This window comes from Ovis aries, chromosome 1 (genome assembly GCF_016772045.2).
Source record: "Ovis aries strain OAR_USU_Benz2616 breed Rambouillet chromosome 1, ARS-UI_Ramb_v3.0, whole genome shotgun sequence".
NCBI lineage: Eukaryota > Metazoa > Chordata > Mammalia > Artiodactyla > Bovidae > Ovis > Ovis aries.
The window spans coordinates 234,446,060-234,467,084 of record NC_056054.1 but is presented as its reverse complement, the minus strand read 5'-3'; the positions used below and the strand labels follow the sequence as shown (position 1 = coordinate 234,467,084).

Genomic DNA, 21,025 nt, shown 5'->3' with positions numbered 1-21,025 from the left:
GTGGAATGTCTGTTTCCATGGGCTGTAACTGTCTGGAATACGACAGGAGACTTCCATCTCAATTATTCATAGACCCATAGATATAGAAAACAAACTAGTGGTTACCAGTGGTGAGAGGGAAGGGAAGAGAGGCAAGACAGGCATAAGGATTAAGAGGTACAGACTATTATGTATCAAATAATGTAAACAAGCTCTGATGCTACATTGTACAACACAGGGAGCATAGCCAATATTTTATAAAAACTATAAGTGGAGTATAACCTTTCAAAATTTTGAATCACTATGGTGTATACCTATGCTGCTGCTGCTGCTGCTGCTGCTAAGTCGCTTCAGTCGTGTCCGACTTTGTGTGACCCCATAGACGGCAGCCAACCAGGCTCCTCCACCCCTGGGATTCTCCAGGCAAGAACACTGGAGTGGATTGCCATTTCCTTCTCCAATGCAGGAAAGTGAAAAGTGAAAGTGAAGTCGCTGAGTCCTGTCTAACTCTCAGCGACCCCATGGACTGAAGGCTACCAGGCTCCTCCATCCATGGGATTTTCCAGGCAAGAGTTCTGGAGTGGGGTGCCATTGCCTTCTCCAGGTGTATATTTATAATTTACCTAATATTGTACATCAACTATACCTCAATTTAAAACATCAAAAAGACAAAGCAGTGCTTGATTTTTACAGGTGATTCTCGAGGAGGGAAGATCAAACCTGTGTTTCAGTAAGTATTCTGTTGGCTGAAGCAAGAACTTTACCTCAAGCAAAATTGTACAAAGGTAAGTTTATTTTTGTTATCCTCGTTTTCTCGACGCTGCCCATACTTCCGTCTTTCAATTGTCAGGCTTTATAACTGCATCCTCTCTCCTTTTTGGAACCTGTCCTTGGAAACTACTTGGACACATAAACGTCCCAAAGTATTTAAGAGTGAGAGCAATTAAAAGGTATGAGTGCTGAGACCATCTGTGTTAATATGGCTTAATTAAGAATACGGATCAGCTGAGCCGCCCATCACCGCCCCCTCCCACCCCCGCCCGCAGGCTTCTACGGTTGCCATGACGGCGGCCTTGTTCTGAGCTGCACTTGCCTTTGCACCTGTGCTCCAGTTCTGCCTCTTCACCATGGCCAGCGCCATTGCGCATCAACTTTCTCCTCATCGCAGAGTTCTTCTGGTCGGTGTCTCTGCTGCTTTCCTCCCTTGTTTGGTTTATGGCAGCAGTCATTGCTGACATCAAAGATGGACCAGTGCGGAAATGTCTGCCGGTATTCGGAGTGTTAGTCTGTCCTTATGCAAGAAATGTGCCGGTTTGCATGTTATAAACTTTTTTTTTTTTAAGCCAGTGAGGGCTTGAAGAGGATAAACCCAGGTGAGAGCACCCTCTAGGGACTGCTGGCTTATGTTTCTGGCTTGGGCTTGGAAATCATGAGTGGAGCACTTTCCTCTGTAAATACTCTGTCTGACTCTCTGGGGCCAGGCACAGTAGGCATTCTTTGAGACCCTCTCCGGTGCTTCGGAAATTCAGCTTTCATGACACTGGTGAACACATTGCTGCACGTGTTCTAGAGCATCCTGTTTTTGGAAGTGCCTGTGAGAAGACAAAGTGGTACACCCTTCTTGTCATTCTCTCCCATCTGCTGGTGCCAGCCCCAAGCTTCAGGAATACTCACTGTGGGTTAAATCTGGTGCCAATGTGCACCATGCCGGTTCTCACGGGCACCTGGCCATTCTCCGTTTCTGCCAAAGCCTGAAATGCTGCCTTCTCTGCGAAGACTAGGACGTGCTCCTCTTCAAGCAGTGCTCCAGACAGCCTCCAAGGACCAGAGCTTTTGAAATGGTAAGTTGCATCTTTAGAAGAAGCACAACTGTGCCTTTTTCTATAAATCCCTTTTCCTGGTGAAATTTGGAAAAAACAAAGCTGGCTAGATATGATATAGCCTTCATGCTACAACTTTCTGAAAAGGACACATCAGTGGTATGTAGTCTGGCTGCAAGTCAAAAATCACCTGGTAAAATGTCGAGTACTGATTTCTGGGCTCCACCTCCAGGTTTAATTGATCTGGTATTTGATAATTTTTTTAAGCTTCTCAGATAATGCTGATGTGCATCCAGGTGGAAAACTACTGATGTCCAAGTAGGAACTATCTGAGAATTCTGTAAGTAAATAAAAATGAGATGTTCAGCTGTCCCCTGACTGAGTTTGTCTCCAGTCTGTGTTGAGCAAGTAACTATCTGAGTATCAAATCCTGGTTAACCTTCATCTTTCTGAGTTCTGAAGTCACAAAAGGCTAAAGGGCTATCACCTCTGTGAACTTTTTCACTTCACAGTACTCTGATTTCTGAGAATGTGAAAGGATGTGCTTATAAATACAAAATTGCACTGACTTACTATGCCAATTTAACCAAAGTAAGCTATTGATTGTGAAACTATTTTTCTGTAGTTTTTCCCTTATAGATTTTGCTTTCTTGAGGCATTAGATTATTTTGAGCATAGATTCATTTTCTTTAACTAAAAAACCAATTATTCCTGACTTCCTGGGAAGATATTATAAAACCAGGAATTTATGTGTGTATGAAAAAAGTAGGGAAAACCACTAGACCATTCAGGTATGACCTAAATCAAATCCCTTAATATTATACAGTGGAAGTGAGAAACAGATTCAGGGGATTAGATCTGATGGAGTGCCTGATGAGCTATGGACAGAGGTTCATGACATTGCACAGGAGATGGGGATCAAGACCTTCCCCAAGAAAAAGAAATGCAAAAAAGCAAATTGGTTGTCTGAGGAGGCCTTACAAATAGCTGTGAAAAGAAAAGAAGCTAAAGGTAAAGGAGAAAAAGAAAGATATACCCATTTGAATACAGAGTTCCAAAGAATAGCAAGGAGAGATAAGAAAGCCTTCCTTAGTGATCAGTGCAAAGTAATAGAGGAAAACAATAGAATGGGAAAGACTGGAGATCTCTTCAAGAAAATTAGAGATACCAAGGGAACATTTCATGCTAAGATGGGCTCAATAAAGAACAGAAATGGTATGAACCGAACAGAAGCAGAAGATATTAAGAAGAGGTGGCAAGAATACACAGAAGAACTATATAAAAAAGATCTTCATGATCCAGATAAATCACGATGGTGTGATCACTCATCTAGAGCCAGACATCCTGGAATGTGAAATCAAGTGGGCCTTAGGAAGCATCACTATGAACAAAGCTAGTGGAGGTGATGCAATTCCAGTGGAGCTATTTCAAGTCCTAAAAGATGATGCTGTGAAAGTGCTGCACTCAATATGCCAGCAAATTTGGAAAACTCAGCAGTGGCCACAGGACTGGAAAAGGTCAGTTTTCATTCCAATCCCAAAGAAAGGCAATGCCAAAGAATGCTCAAACTGCTGCACAATTGCACTCATCTGACACACTAGCAAAGTAATGCTCAAAATTCTCCAAGCCAGGCTTTAACAGTACATGGACAGTGAACTTCTAGATGTTCAAGCCAGACTTAGAAAAGGCAGAGGAACCAGAGATCAAATTGCCAACATCTGTTTGATTATCAAAAAAGCAAGAAAGTTCCAGAAAAACATCTATTTCTGCTTTACTGACTATGCCAAAGCCTTTGACTGTGTGGATCACCACAAACTGGAAAATTCTTCACGAGATGGAAATATCAGACCACCTGACCTGCTTCCTGAGAAATCTGTATGCAGGTCAGGAAGCAACAATTAGAACTGGATATGGAACAACAGACTAGTTCCAAATCAGGAAAGAAGTACATCAAGGCTGTATATTGTCACCCTGTTTATTTAATTTATATGCAGAGTACATCATGAGAAACACTGGGCTGGATGAAGCACAAGCTGGAATCAAGATTGCTGGAAGAAATATCAATAACCTCAGATATGCAGATGACACCACCCTTATGGCACAAATCAAAGAAGAACTAAAGATCCTCTTGATGAAAGTGAAAGAGGAAAGTGAAAAAGTTGGCTTAAAACTCAACATTCAAAAAACTAAGATCATGGCATCTGGTCCCATCACTTCATGGCAAATAGATGGGGAAAGAGTGGAAACAGTAGCTGACTTTATATTGGGGGCTCCAAAATCACTGCAGATGGTGATTGCAGCCATGAAATTAAAAGATGCTTACTCCTTGGAAGAAAAGTTATGACCAGCATAGACAGCATATTCAAAAGCAGAGACATTACCTTGCCAAAAAGGTCCATCTGGTCAAGGCTATGGTTTTCCAGTGGTCATGTATGGATGTGAGAGTTGGACTGTGAAGAAGGCTGAGCACCGAAGAATTGATGCTTTTGAACTGTGGTGTTGGAGAAGACTCTTGAAAGTCCCTTGGACTGCAAGAATATCCAACCAGCCCATCCTAAAGGAAATCAGTCCTGGAATATTCACTGGAAGGACTGATGTTGAATCTGAAACTCCAATACTTTGGCCACCTGATGCAAAGAACTGACTCATTTGAAAAGACCCTGATGCCGGGATAGATTGAAGGTGGGAGGAGAAGGGGATGACAGAGGATGAGATGGTTAGATAGCATCACTGACTCAATGGACATGAGTTTGGCTAAACTCTAGGAGTTGGTGATAGACAAGGAGGCCTGGTGTGCTGCAGTCCATAGGGTCGCAAAGAGTCAGACACAACTGAGCGACTGAACTGAACTGCTGTTTAGTCTTTTCTGGGTGCGTCCCCACACAGCATTTACCTGCTGAATGCTGGCTGCTGGATTCGTTGAGGTGAAGCCCACTGTTTTATCTCTGAGCAGCTCTGCAGGTTTGCCAAGTGATTACCCTGGGACAGGGTTCACTGGAAGCTAGTGGAAATTTGGGTGGAAAAGAAGCCAGGAGGGTGGTGTTCACACTTTTAGCTTGTCCTGTATTACTGACTAACACTTCCATCCAAATAGTATAGTGGAAAACTGGAAATATGTCCTAAAATACCATATTCATGCTTTTACATAATCCGTATACTCTTTAGATATGGTAAATGCCCTTAGGTTTTGGTAGCACATACAGCATTCAGTTTTTAGGAATATCAAAGATGTTTGTTTGGGCTTCCCAGGTGGCATTAATGATAAGGAACCTGCCTGCCAATGCAGGATATGTAAGAGAAGCACATTCCATCCCTGGGGCGGGCACGGCAACCCTCTCCAGTGTCCTTGCGTGGAGAATCCCATGGACAGAGGAGCCTGAGGGCTACAGTCCACAGGGTCATAAATAGTTGGACCCAACTGAAGTGACTTAGTACATAAGATGTTTGTTCAGCTTCCAAACATCACTTTTGGTTTCCTTTATAAAGGAGAATTGTGCCTTTACTAATTAGAAATTGTTCCAAGTTGATGGTTTCTAGGGAGCTGATATTCTGTGAGAAATGGAAATTCCCTGCATATTCAAGTGGGAACTCGATGAAGCTTGTATGTGCAGTAGAACAGCCAAAAGAAATAGAAGCAGCAATGAGAGGGCTCACCAGTGACATGAGGGATGGAAGAATTATGGTGGGGGGAGAATAATGGACATGTTTAAAATGGAAACACGGCCAGTTAATTTGGGCTAGCTGCACATCTGTCCAGGGACCAGAACCTTACACATAAACTAGACCTTTATCAATGAAATCCCCTCTTATGTTTAAATAATTCAAATTATTTGATCTAGGGTTTCAAGAGGAGTAAGGTTTCTAGCAAGGCTGTAAACAGTTCCATAAGCAATTACAGTTATTCCCCTAAAGTCTACTTGAGCACTAATACCACTGCTCCTGCTGGGGTTTGCTGTTTTCCACTTTTATGCAAGATTTTCTTTAGGTGAGTCATACAAGGGTCAAAGGCATAGAGACTAAACAGTGACATTTATTGTACAGAATTGAAGGGAATAAGATACCTATTGAACTAGGCTTCATTCCTATTGGAGCATGGTGTTCTTTGATAAACAGGGTAAGAAAAATGTAGAGTTGGTTTATTACTGTTGACTTACGATTCTCTTAAATGGATAGTCTGATAAAACATTTGTGGATCTGCGAAGTCTAGAAAAATCTGAGAATATTAGTATTACTCATACTTGAGCTCAGAGGATGTCCTCTGTGCATTAGTAGTTTAATCTTAAGTAAGCAGTCTGGACCACTGTGAAAATCATTTAAAAAAACATCTTGGACAAGAAAAGTTTCTTTGATGGTGAGACTAATGTCTTAGGTTAGGAAATTGTTGGCTAATCCTTGATTGAGTGACTGCCAAGGAAACCCAGGAGGAGAGCAGTCTTCCTTTGTTGCTGTGTATATATTAAGATGTGCTTTATTTATTTTTATTTTTTTGCATTTGTTACTTGTGACGAGTTTTCTGAGCCCTGACAGTGTTTGGAGAGGAGATGATGGTGTTAATCTTGTGTTCATCTCCATACAGAGCTTTCTTAGTTTGAAGGAAAAGGTGGCTATGTTCCAAGTTGACCTTGGAAAGTGAATATTGTTGCAGCACTTGACTATGTTGCCATGTACATCATAGAGATTGATTTTGACTCTCTAATAAATTTGTATTTTTTTAACTCATTTGAGTTAGGAGTTGAAGCTGGAGGTTTGTTACCTTTGATCCTGGCCTGCCTGTCTGGCAATATAATAGGAGCAGCCTCTTTTAGAGCATCTTTGTGAACACATAGCTGAAAGGAATAAATGGTGTCTGTAGACTGTATAGAAAATAGAAAATGGCTTTTGTTCCCAATATTGTATTTTTGCTGTCAATCACTTTTCAGTGTTTGCTGAGAGTGACAGATACGCAGAGACTAATGGTCAGAGTGGGCCTGAGGGCTCCAGGGAAGCCAGGGCGCCAGCCTGTCCTGAGCACCAGCAGCGTGCTTCCTGGGAAGAGGTCCTGAGAGTGCTGGCTTTTTGTTGGCTAAGTTTTCTCTGGGCCCCACCACTCCTAGCAAGAGAGACAAACTAGATGTCACAATTAAAGAATTTTAAACTTCTTTGCTTAGAACGCTTTACTTTATGATTGTAGCTTTTAAATTCTCATTTAATAAGAGACTTCATTCCATTAAATATAGTGTTCAGAGGAGTGGGCACTGTCTTTATGTGCAATATTCATCATTTCATTTAAGTTATACTCTTATGTCATATATAGCTTGCACAAATCAGTGCATTCAATAGTATTTTCCAGCAAACAATAAAAAGACTGTCACCAAAAAAAAGAAGAATATAGATCAGCTCTGTCAACATGAATTAGTTATTTGTTCCAGGAAACTTTACCTGGGAAAGATGAAGCTATAAACCAATTTTTAAAAAATTCACTGTTTGCTTCAGGAAATTTCCCACAGATACTTAATGGAAACAAGAGTCTTCTCACCTTGGCAAATGCTTGCTTATCATACCAAGTTTCCTCGTGAAGGCTTGTTTCAAGACCCTTGTGTCATAGGGTCTACTAACTCCAAACTAGTACATTATAAATGTTGCCCAGTCCAGATCAGGTCTTCGTCTTGAAAGACCTACCTCAAAACTACTTTGAGCTCAGACCCCAAAGCCCTAAAATTAGACAACTTCTGACTTCCATATTCTGAGACACTGCTGGGATTGGTAAGGTGGTGGTCTCCCTTGCTAAAGCAAGTTTTAATACATTTAGCTTTCCTTTTTTCATAGGTTGATGATTTGCTGGGGAGTCCAATGGTACTACCTATAAGATAGTAACTTATGTTTCTCTAGGTCACAGCAGGCTGAGAATAAAACGTTCGAGTTCCGACAAGTTAATGGCAAAGACAGAAATCATGCATGCCCATCTAGTAATAACTGAGGAATCTCAAGTTCCCCAAAACTGCCCACCTATTGCTAGAAGATCTAAGGGTCTTCTAGATGTACTCATGAACAAATCTCAGTATCCACTCAATGCTGAGGCTTCTGCTGAATTCAGACTTAAAAAAAAAAAAATGAAATGGCACTACAGTTGGAACCCATTATCAAGCTTCTTCTTTGTGTGTGGAAACTATCGACCTCCCCTAAAGTCACTGTTTCTGCTGCCCACCACTTAGGTCATTGCTGTTTGAGTCTTCTGAAGTTGATCATGTGTCCAAGGGTGGCTGGAATCAGTGCTGCTCATATCAGTGCCTCCAGGGATGGATTCCTGGTGAGGAATGTTTGCAAAACCACCAGGTTACACTGTGTAAGCCATTACCTGCTCCATATATGTATATGACCAGTGGGAGCCCACACAACGTATTACTGAGGCGCATTTGGACAATGCGGAAAATAAGCAGAACACAAAGGATCGAGAAAAATCTTTCATTCATTGATTCCTTCTTTCATGAATACAACAAATATTTGAGTGTCTCCTGGCTATAACAAAAAGGAGTTTATTAATGGCCTTAAAATGTTCTCATCCATCAGGAAGTTTGGGCATCGATTCTCCATTCACCCCTGATTTTCTATGTGTCACAAACAGTGCACTGGAGATAAAATGAGCAAGACAGACAGTCTTCACCAAGCCAAAGGGCAGAATGGGGAAAGAGATAATGAAACAATGGGAATATGGAACGGCAGATTCAGTGGAAGGAAAGTAGAGGGTGATATAAGAGCAAAAAGCCAAGGTAAACCAATCCAAATTTTAACATCAGGGAAGTCTCTGTGTAATAACGATCTGTGAAGTTTCAGAAACAGGAAAACATCATGTTCTCATGGAACAAAGTTTATATGAGTTTATATGGGCAGAGTGTATCCTATGAAGGAGACATGAAGCTAGAGATTGGGAAACAGACCATGGAAAGTCATGTTGAGTTTAGGATTTATTTACAGGAGAAACAAGGCTATTGATAGCTTTAACAACAGGTGCAAATCAATGAAATTTTCAGAGAGGTTACTTTGGATACATTGTGGAGAATGAATTTGAGGGAAGAAAACAGAGGCAGGAAATCTACTAAGAAGCTATTGAGATGACTCCAGTAGGAAATTAAGGCTTCCTGGACTAGTGTGCTGACAGTGATGATGGGGGGAAAAAAGATAGGACAGATTTGAGAAATAGAGAGGAAATAGACTTGATTGTCAATGGCAATTGGCTGGGGCAGTGAGAGAGATGGGAATTCATCCCTCTCATCAGATGAGTCAGGTCATGTCACTCCTCAGCTCAGAACCCTGCAGTGGCTTCCATCTCACGCAGAATGAAAGCTAAAATCTTCACAGTGGGCCACAAGGATGAAAAAGTCTGTACAACACATCCCTACCCTAGCCCTGTTGCCTCAGTGGATTCCCCTCTCCTGCCTTCCTGCCAGCTCACTCTACCTCACCCACTCCAATATCCTGCTCTTCTCAAACATTCCAGGCATGAGCTTACCTTACAATTTTTGTTTTTGTTCTGCCCAGATACCAGTATGGTTCATACCCGTGCCTTCTTCAAGTCTTTTTTTAAATATCACCTTTTCAGTGAGGCTTCTCATCGTCATCCTACTAAACATTCCAACCTCTGTGACAGTATCTTAAGTTTTCTTCTTATTACCCATCACTTTTTGATTTATGGTATAGAGTAATTTACTTATTTTTTGTTATTAGAAATAATATTTTGGTTATCACTTAGAATGTAAGCTCTGTGAAGGAAGGAGTTTTTGTCTTGTTTTGTTCATTATTGTATCCCCAGTTCCTAGAATACCCAGGATGTAGTAAGCACTCAATTTTTATTGAATGAATTAGTGGGCAGTCCCCATGTCTGTAGCCTGACCAACCAGTCAGATGGTGGCTCTAATCACTAATCTGAAAGTATGAGAAATGGGGAAGGTTTGCACAGAAAAGCTTATGAATTCAGTTTGGGATCATTTGCTCAGTACCACAACCATAATATTAAGAGCATGATATTATTAGATAAGTCAAAACTGTTAGCAAAATTTCAACTTTCTTAGAAAAACAGGAGCCAAACTCTTCTGTAAGAGAACAACCTACAGAATTCCAAACCTGTTCTCACTGATGAGGCATGTGCCCTGGTTCCCTGCGAGTCAGCCAATAAGACGGTCAATCAATATACATCAAGAAGAGGTCAGCAACCCTGGACTGTTCCAAGAGGTGTAAGTCATATAGTGGTGTGGATACTCAGAATAATTACATTAGGGATTCTGTTTGAGGTCTTGTATATCTTGTATATCTAGACAAAGGATTGACAAATAATCATTAGATAATGTCGAGGCAATGTACTCAATTTTTCACCTAGTAAAGGTTAATATTTACTCCCCAAATTATAAATCAGATATCAAATAAGAAACTAATGGAGAATAAGATGAGCTAACTTGCAGAGAAAACGCTAGTAAAGTGCAGTCAAGTTCTTGGTACCTAAATTTGTTTTCTTTTGTTTCCTTAACAATTTAGAAACCCTGATCAACTCTAAACAGTGTTTTGCAGCCCCAGATGAGAATGAGTTTTCACAAGTCTGTATTTTTCAAACTTTAGCATGTTTCAGAATCCCCTAGAAGACTTTTTATTCCTGGGCACCCAAGCCTGGAAGTTCTGATTCAGTAGATCTTGAATGGGCCCCAAAATTTGCATCTCTAACAAGCTTCCAGATGGTGTAAGTGCTTCTGGTGCAGGGACCACACTTTGAGAGTCACTGTAATCCTGGGCCTATTTGAGACCTTTTTGCCCATTTCAGCTGGGTTCTTTACTGACTCCCAACTGAAGTTGGTTGAGTTCAATATCTGAATATGGAACCACAGAATGATATAAAATTAATGCAAATTATTTTTTAAACCTCTATTTATTTAATTTCATTTAATTCTAACGTTTTTCATCATATAGTCTGTCAGTTTCTTTTTTCTTCTCTTTTTTTGGTAATTTGTGGTTTAGATGGAAGTAAGCATTTACATGTATATGATGAAACAAATATTGTTAATTCCTGAGCTAACCACAATACCACGTGCATTATGTTTTCTCTCTTATATTAACTTCCTGTTTTCTCCTAAAGTTAGTAATAGCCTCATTTTTAATCTGCTTAGTTTTCTATGATCTATCACTAATGTGATAGATCTTTCCAATGCTTCTTGATATTTTCCAGATGATCAAATAATACAATTTTTTTCTCTCCTTAGAAACCCCACTCCAACTTCCTGTTCTAATCTGATAGGTCCTTTTCCAGGCTGGCTGCATAGTTATTATCCTAGAATATCCTTAGTCATTTTCCTGTTGGATCCACTATTTCCTAATCCCATATTTTCCTATTTCTTGATTTATTTGCTTACTTTTTTTGGAGCATTTAGTTCAGCTGCATCATAAGAAAGAAAACAGGGTGAGATTAATTTTGTCAGCTGTCACAGCCTGCAAATTTGTACATTCTTAACTAGATGGGTACAGTATTTTGACTAAAATTTATTTTCATTTCAACTTTTTAAGATTTTGCTCTATTTAGTTTTCTAGCTCCAGTGTTGCTTGTGCAAATTCAGATGCTATTCTGATTTTCTTTTTCTTTCTGTGTGACTTTTGACTTTTCTCTCAAACTCTTAGGGTCTTCTTTTTCACCAGGTGTTATAAACTTTCACATTAATGTGCCTTATTGTGGGTTTTTCTCATGGGCTGCACACCACGTGGGCTATTTCAATTGAGGAACTCACACATTTCAACTCTGAGAAATTTTCTGTATGTGTCTGCAGAACTCCTATTATGTAGATTCTGAGGGTCTTTTATTATCCTTTCAATTCTTTATCTACTCCTTCCAATTTTTCATCTCTTATTTTTTAAAGCTTTATAGATACTTTTTGCAACTTTATCTTCAGAGCCTTCTTTGAATTTTTATTTTAATTAAACTTTATTTTATTTTGTATATAATCTATTTTAATAAATTTAATTATTTGTATTAAATATTTATCATGTATTTAATTTCTAGAAGCTACCTTTCGGAGCATCCTCTTATATCTTGAGATCATTTATTACAGCTTCTTGGGTGTTTTTTGCTGCTTCATATATTATTTCTTTTTCACCAAACTAATTTTTTAATAATTGGATTTCTCTCTTTCATTTGAAAGCTATTTCTCTATATCAACAGATCTCAAATATTAACTTACATCAGAATCACCTGAAAGTCTTATTAAAACATAGACTACAAGGTCTCTTCCCTAGAATGTTTGATTCAGTAGGGCTGAGATGGGGCTAGAGAATCTGCATTTCTAACAAATGCTACTTGTGCCAGAGATCACATTTGAGAACTTTTGTTTGGGGTCACATGGGGTTGTATACTTCACAAAGTAAAAAGTACTGACATGTATACAGATTAAGTGGAGTAGGGAATGGCAATCTACTTCAGTATTCTTGCCTGGAGAATTCCATGGACAGAGAAGCCTGGCTGGCTACAGTCCATGGGGTGGCAAAGAGTCAGACAAGACCGAGCAACTAACACACACACACATACAGGTTAAGGGCCTGCTTCTGGGTTCTCTGTTTAGGGCCTTCCTCAGCAGAACCCTTTGATGCTGTAATTCTAACCAAACCCCAGAATTCAGTGCTTTGTGAATTGGGCTCAGTGCTTTGTGAATGGCAGTGATTTTCAATTCTTCAATGTATTTTATGCGAGTAAAATCTATAATATATACAATAATACGAACCATTAAAATTCCAAAATGTATGCTTATAAAATAATAAACAGTCTTCATAGAAAAGAGCAGAGAATAAATTACCAAGAAGTTTCCAGAAAAAGTTCAGGATTTAGGATGTCACTGTGACTTTAGCCACTGTACTATAGAAGAGGGAACACATTGCATAATACATGCTGATTATTCTTTATTAGCTATTGAAATCTTCCTGGTGATGAGTGGAAGTCTGAAAACTGAGTTGCGGCCTCCTGAATGATAATGAAGAACAATCTGGAAATTATGTACTACCAGCAGAGAAAAGGGCACTAAGTGTGTACTTGAGTACCTGTCTCATAAAACATATTATTATTTATAGTTTTCTCTTTTCATTGCTTCTACTTCTCTTGAAAATTCTAAACTCTGTAATGTTCAAAATTAAGACAAACAGCTCTGTCTAGTGGCCAATGTGATCATTGCAGTCAAAGTCAAAAACAGGATTCAAGTCAGACCTTTTTAAATAATCTGTCTAAAACTTGGCCAACGACTTTGACAGGAGGTGGCTCTTTTGTCCCAACTCAGGAGATGCAATAGATAAAAGCCATCAGTCATGTCATCTCCATTTGGGACTTTTTCAGCAGTTAAGAGAGACAGGTGCAAAATCCAGCTCAGTAATTTAGCTTAAAAGGAAAGGATTTTTATTTGTGAAATTGTGTTTGGTAGATAACTTTTTTCAAAACATAAGTATACACCGTAGCCTGGTTTTAGCTTCACTGTTCTTTGTTTCCCCCCATTCTCCCCTCTCCTGCCTTTAAGAAAAATCTGGAATTGAACTGTAAGTCAGAATCTTGTCATTCTTCTTATGGCAGATGAACTGCCCCCTGGCAGCTGGGGTGTCCTGCCTTTGACAGTTGTTTCCACAGCACTGCAGAATATGAACAGGACACCATGTGGAAAAAATGAAGAGCAGCAGCTATTGGCTCCTAATTCGCCATAAAGCATTCAGAACAACAGTGGCCTTTTTCTTGCAAGAACTGGTATATTGAGGCAAAATCTTGCTGTTTCCCATACATTTGCACTTCCCAAAATAATGTGAAGTATGTTAGAATAAATTTAAAAGGATAAGTAAAATCAAGTATTAAAAAAAGATGAAGAATCCAATGGTGGACTAAATCTGGGCCCATGATATGTCTGGGCATGGAATAGAGACAAAATTTGCTGAATTGAATTAAAATTTATTGGACATAGAGGATGAGAATTTGGTTGCTTTTTAATACATAAGTTATAAGATATTAAGCATATGGTTGTACCCCCAAAGTAAAATGACCTAAGGGTTAAAATATCACTTGTTTGCTAAAGATAATCTTCAAGTACATAATTAATACTAAAACAAATCAATTAGAAAATTACAGCTTAACATATACCCAAGAAACATTCCAATGTTAAATGAATGTTTACTTTCTGAAGATAAATTGTACAACATGCTTGTTGTTAAAAATTATAGTACCCAAAAATATTAAAGAAGGTAAAAGATAGCCATAATATGAGAGTTAAAGATAAGCACTATTAATATTTAGTATAAATCTTTTAAGGTATAATTCCTATGATAAAAGTAATTATTTATATTCCGAGGAGAAAAATTGTTATTTTGTATGTATTAATATTATGCATATTTGGGTAAATACTTATGGTGAACTTAGAAAAATCAGATCCAATAGGAAAACTAAATAAGCCTTGTTTTTTTAAAGTGTAATTTTAGAGATTATTTTTGAAATATTTCAAAAGGATGAATTTGTGGAGTCAGTTAACATTGTGAGGGCAAAAAGGTAGATTTAGAAACCCCCAAAATGGCAATGATGGACATGCTGTCAATTTGGACATTACATTATTGAGTCTGGAAGGAGAAGAAATATGTTCCATCAAAGTTCCCCTTAGTGGCAACTTTCAAATTTTTAAGATTTCATGACAGTATTGTAAAAGCAACAGACCATGAAGTCTAAGAATCCTGGGCATGGTTTAGTGTTATAATCAAATAAAAGCCACCACCAGGCTCATGTGACACATATTTAATGATATGCACAATCACTGTAGTATTACCCAGCAATTTGGCATAAATGGCAAATGATTGCATAAATGACTAAAATTAGCATGACTTTCACATAGTCAAATTAAACATTTCTGGGGTCAGCTGGGGAGAGAGAGAACAAGACAGACTAAAAAGCTGCTTCAAGAACCTGCCAAAGAAAACCAGGCAGCTGGGTCTCCCTTAGTCTCTGACGACAGCACAGGGTTGAAGAGGGGAATAAAAGAAAAAATGTAAAGGAACCAAGGAAGCACTGTTTTGGCTCCTTGCTACTTTCTTTTGTTTGGTCTCATCTGGAAGTTTCTAGAAAATTCAAGATAATTTTATCTTCCCGGCCAGGCAAATGGTAAGACTCTCCAACCTCCAGTCTTTGGGACTCACAAAGAAGTCTTCAGAGCTGATACGTGCACTTTCTGTCACTCCCAGCATCACCACCAAGTAGAGCCCCTGTAACACGGTCTGGAGTATCAGCCATCTTTCCAGTTAACAGAAACAGCCCCGGAATGGTTAACACGTGCACAACTAGATGTTCATGCTTGGATACACCAAGAACACTGGATATTTGGGTTTCTGGGAAGGAGATTACAAGGAGAAAGGGTAAAGGCAGCACAGAAACAAGACAAAATTTTGGCTCTTTCAAAAAATGTCCCAGAGCTAATTCTGCCTGCTGCTGCTGCTAAGTCACTTCAGTCGTGTCCGACTCTGTGCAACCCCATAGACGGCAGCCCACCAGGCTCCCCCATCCCTGGGATTCTCCAGGCAAGAACACTGGAATGGGTTGCCATTTCCTTCTCCAATGCATAAAAGTGAAAAGTCAAATTGAAGTTGCTCAGTCGTGTCCGACTCTTAGCCACCCCAAGGACTGCAGCCAACCAGGCTCCTCCATCCATGGGATTTTCCAGGCAAGAGTACTGGAGTGGGGTGCCACTGCCTTCTCCAAACTCTGCCTATTAGTGACTAAATAATAACAATAACGCTGCCTATTAAGAATACGCAGAGGAGTCGGAGTCAAAAATAACATCAAGAGTATAAAATCTGAGGTAATACTTTAGAAAGTTCAAGTCTCAATTGCACAATATCTGTGTGAGCTTGGATAAGTTACTTAACTTCTCTGAGTTTTCATTTCTTTATGTTAAAAAATGAATAAGTAAGAGGAATATGAGTGTGTACTCAGTTGCATCCAGTTCTTGACTCAGGAAGACACACATGCCCATAGCTTGTCAGAGAATTTAAATAATGCTCTTTACTCTCAGACATAAGGTGGAATGTGACATTTCACAATATGGTTGCTGAAGAATAAGCATGTGAGTGTGTCTGCCCTCCCCACCCCCCTGTTTTGTCAGCTTGGCATTCACAGTCAGTACACTGACATAATTCCCATGCTGTGCAGTGTTCAGAAGCCCCAGTATCAACCAGGCCTGAGCTGAGAAGCACTCAGACGATATCCTCAGGGATGGAAGAGAGGTGAGAACGAATTGGAGCCACAAAGTCTTAATGGAAATTAATCAGTATTTGCCTGGTGAAAATAACAAAATATTCAGTTATATAACGTATATCTTTGTACTATACTAATGTGTGCTGCAACTTAAGCTCCATATGCAGCTAAATGCAGACAATTTCCTCTTTCAAAAGACTGGTCGACTTGTCAATGCTTGGTTCCATCTCATCACTGTAGATGACAAACATTTGACTGATGGTCAGCAGATGGAAACCAAGAGAGCCTTTGGAACCCAATGTAAGCTAAAGATGGCCGGAAAACTTGAATCAACAAATGCAATATCAAATAAGAGATGAACTAACGGAGAATAAGATGGGTTAAATTGCAGAGAGAATACTAGCAAGGTTAAATTCTTGGTACCTAAATTTGTTTTCCATTGTTTTCCTAACAATTTTAAAAACCCTAAAAAAAAAAAACAAACCTCAAAGTAGTGTTTTGCAGCCTCAGCTGAGAACAAGTTTTCATAAATCTGTACTTCTCAAACTTCAGCATGCATCAGAATCACATGGAAGACTTGTTATTGCTGAGCACCAAACACAAAGTTTCTGATTAGTTAGGTCTTGGATGGGCACCAAGAATTTGCCTCTCTAACACATTTCCAGGCATTCTGCTAGCTCACAGAGGAGATTTGCTCTAATAGGAACTGTTTTCCCCATCTCAGGGATAAGAACTCCTGGCTTAATTTTACAAGGTTCAGAAAGAGAAGTAGCTTAGACCTGGGCAAGAGGGCACCTCTTCTGATCCTCACATTCTGGGGATGTCAGGAACCTGTCTCTGGCCCTCCCCGCTCTGATGGATGAGGGAGGCAACAGAGCCAGGCCTGCCTACCTGCCCTCAGGCCATGCTCTAGATGGTCAGTACCTGGAATTCCTTGCCAAGCAGCCCAAATACACATCTAAGGATGATGTTATCCTTTCCACAAGTCTATTGTTTCTTCCTCAGAAACACCTAGGCCTCAGGAACAAGCAAAATGTAGTTGTTTTACATGATGCTTTGAGATGATGATGGGGATTGGGGTTTGGAGTTGCAACCAAGGCCCTTATGGTACAGGACAAAACAAAGGATGGGAGAGAAGGATGGATGTCTGGGTGAGAAAGATATAGATCAAGGCCCTGGGCCTTTGGTCTGCTCTCCAAATACTGCCATCTTCTGGCTAACCCCAGGAAGTCCAAGAATCCTAAATGTGAACCTGGCCTTTCTGTATCTTTATGAAGGTATTTTGTCAAGGTAGGCAGATAGAACACTTTCATTAACAGTTTAATAATTTGATTTGCAACTTTTAAAATACCTATGCATTTGGTACATGGGCTTCCATTTGATCTCAGAGCCCAGTTCCCACATATAAAACAAGGGGAAAGTGATTTCACTGACTGCTCACCCAATCCCACCTGCCATCATATGTATGCACTAAGTCACTTCAGTTGTGTCCAGCTCTATGCAACCCTATGGACTGTAGCCTGCCAGGCTCCTCTGTCCATGGGATTCTCTAGGCAAAAATACTAGAGTGGGTTGCCATGCCCTCCTCCAGGGGATCTTAGCCCTCGGGGGATTCCAGGGATTTAACCCACATCTCCTGCGTCTCCTGCATTGTCTGCTATGTTCTTTACCACTATATATAGCCTTTGCCTAATCTGGTTCAGTGCAGGGGGCACTGCTCTCAGCCCCTTTATACCTCAACTACGTTTCCTCTGCCTTGCAGAGTTTAGATGATATGTATTCCAGTGTATTGGGCATTCCCGGTCTGTTCTCAGAAAAGTCTGCAAAGCAGATCTTCGTCTCTAGGCAACTTCTCCAAGGAGCTTTTATCTTTGAAGCTGCTGCGTTTTGACCCTTGCCTTACTCTTCTCAACCTCCTCTGTCCCAGGCGCCCACACGCACGCTTTCGTGCTCCTTCACTGGAACTCCTTTTATAGAGTCTGACTCATTTCAGTCCCTGTGTGTTCCTTTCTGGCTTTGTCTCTCTCCTGACTCCCTGCCAATTTCTCGATCTTTGTCTGCTCCTCCGCTCAGCATCTTTTCTGGCGGCTTCTCCATTCTGCCTTTGGGAATTTTAATCGCTTTCCCATGAGCATATATTCTTACTCCCGTTGCTTCTTATATCTCTATAGGTCATGGGGAATTGTGGTTTTATTTCCAGTTTGGTTCTTCTCCTAACTTCTACGTCCCAGATACTGAGTCTCCACCCACTGGAGTGGGAAATTATAATAATAATAAACTTGCTTTCATGCCAAACTGACCAGATTGCAACTGGCTTTTGAAACTGGGGTATTGCCATATTCACCAATGATTTTCCAATCATTGTTCAACTTTCATTTCCTCTCAACTTCATATTTTTTCCTTTAGTAAAAGTTGCCAAACAGCTTTATAAAGTAACTGGAAACATACCAAAGTTAAGATCATTTTTTTTGGCCTCAGGCTACTTTACAAAGCTAAATATGAATTACTCAGATGATGGAGGGGCTTCTCTGTTCTTTGGGCTTATGTGTTTTATTCCACAGGTAGGATTGCTGTTTATTTAGGTTAATGAAATGACTTATGACCTTTTCAAAATTAATCATGGAATTTTAAGACTGTGCTGGAAAGAAGCTTAGAGATTTTCCAGGTCCAATTTTTTTATTTATAAGTAAGGAGATTCGGAGTAAAGAATTTAAATGGTTTGACAAATAATAAATAATAGCTATTTTTCATAGCTTATGAGCTGATGAAGTCATTTGATACTCAAAACAAATCTGTCCTCCAGTAAATATTTAATTTTTGGTGAAACTTTAGAAACGTTCTAGTCAAAGATAGGAATAAGACAATAATGTTTGTTATCACTGCCATTCTTTTCCATCATTCTAGAGGGCCTAGAGGCCCTCTTAGGGCCACTTAGACAAGAAAAATAGTTTTTTATGTAGAAGAAAGGTATACTGAGAAAATAGTTTTTAAAGTTTTTAAACTAGTTTTTAATAGTTTTTAAAGTCTTTCCATAAAGTGAAAGACTAACAAACTGGACCACATGAAAAAAATAAAACTTTTAGGTTAAAAAAAATGACAACATCAAGTTAGGAAACAAGTAGGGGATGGGGGAAATATTTGGAGCCTATGTAGAGATAAAAGATATATATCCATAATATACAGATCCATGAAAAAGAATTAATACCCAGGAGAAAAATGAGCAAAGAGTATAAACAGCTAATGTACAAGCACTGCTCTGGTAGTCTAGTGGCTAAGAATCTGCCCTCTCAATGCAGGAGGCCTAGGCTCTGTCCCTGGTCAGGGAACTAGATCCCGCACGCCGCAACCGAGAGTTCACATTCCACAGTTAAAGATTTCACTCGCCACAACCGAAAAATGAAGAAGCCTGACATACAAAAGAAGAAATTCAAATGATCAATAAATGTAAAGACTTGCTCAGCTGTAGTTCTTTTTGATATCTCATCAATATTTGTTTTCTGTCGTGTGAGGCGGCTTCTTTGGTTTTCGTCTGTTGAGTTTTGACTTAGTGACTGCCACCTTCCACTATGGTTTATTATAGGATATTGAGGACAGTTCCCTGTGCTGTGCAATTAGGGCCAGTTGTTTATCTGTCCTTTATGTAATGGTTTGCATCTACCAGTCCCAAACGCTCAGTCCACCCCTTGTGCACCATCCCCTCCCCTTTGGCAACCTCAGGTGTATTCTCTATGTCTGAGAGTCTGGTTTTGTTTCACAGATAAGTTCACTTGTGATCATATTTATGATATAAGCAATATCATATGATATTCGTCTTTCTTTGTCTGACTTACTTTACTCAGTAAAACAGCTCTAGGTCCTTCCATGTTGCTGCAAATGGCATTATTTTATTCCTCTTTGTGGTTGAGTAATATTCCACTGTGTGTGTGTGTGTGTGTGTGTGTGTGTGTACCACAACTTCTTTATCCATTTCTCTGTTGATGGACATCTAGGTTGCTTCCATGTACTAGCTATTGTAAATAGTGCTGCAGTGAACATTGGGAGGCCTATGTCTTTTCAAATTATGATTATCCAGATATATGCCCAAGAGTGGGATTGTTGAATCATATGGTAACTGTTTTTAGATTTTTTTTAAGGAGCCTCTATACTGTTTTCCATAGTGACTGCACCAATTTACATTCCCACCACATGTAGGAGAGTTCTCTTTTCTCTACACACTCTCCAGCATTTTTTTATTTGTAAACTTTTTAATGATGGCCATTCTGATTGTGAGAATGGTGTATGAGATGGTACCTCATTGTAGTTTTAATTTGCATTTCTCTAATAATTAGAGATGTTGAGCATCTTTTCAAGTGCTTATGGGCCGTCTCTCTCTTCTTTGGAATGGGTAGCCTTTCCCTTCTCCAGAGGATTTTCCCAACCCAGGTATCAAACCCAGGTCTCCCGCATTACAGGAAGATCTCCTGGAGAAGGGAAAGGCTACCCACTCCAGTATTCTGGCCTGGAGAATTCCATGGACTATAAAGTCCATGGGGTCGCAAAGAGTCGGACACGACTGAGCTACTTTCCCTTCCCTTCCTCTTCTTTGGAGAAATGTCTGTTTAGATCTTCTGCCTATTTTTTGATTGGGTCTTTTTTGTTATTGAGTTGTATGAACTATTTGTATATTTGGAAATTAAGCTCTTTTTGATCACATCATTTGCAAATATTTTCTCCCAGTCCATAGGCTGTCTTTGCTTTGTTTATGGGTTTCTTTGCTATGTAAAATTTATGTTTAATTAGGTCCCTTTTGTTTATTTTTGCTTTTCTTTCTTTTGATGTACTGACCTAAGAAAACATTGACACTGCTTATATTAGAGAATGCTTTGTCTATGTTCTTTTCTAGGAGTTTTAGGGTGTCATGCCTTGCATTTAAGTGGGAAAATCATACACTTAAACTTACCTTTCCCTTAAAGCTATTTAGTTACTTGAGAGATTTTTAAAGCATTTATTTCTGAATGCCTTGGTAAAGTCTCTCTTA

General features: G+C 39.5%; 1 pseudogene; it reads left to right on the top strand.

Moving 5' to 3' along the window:
- The first annotated feature begins 1,040 nt into the window (after positions 1–1,040).
- On the top strand, positions 1,041–13,487 carry LOC101121566 (gamma-secretase subunit APH-1B-like; annotated as a pseudogene).
- The last annotated feature ends 7,538 nt before the right edge of the window (positions 13,488–21,025 follow it).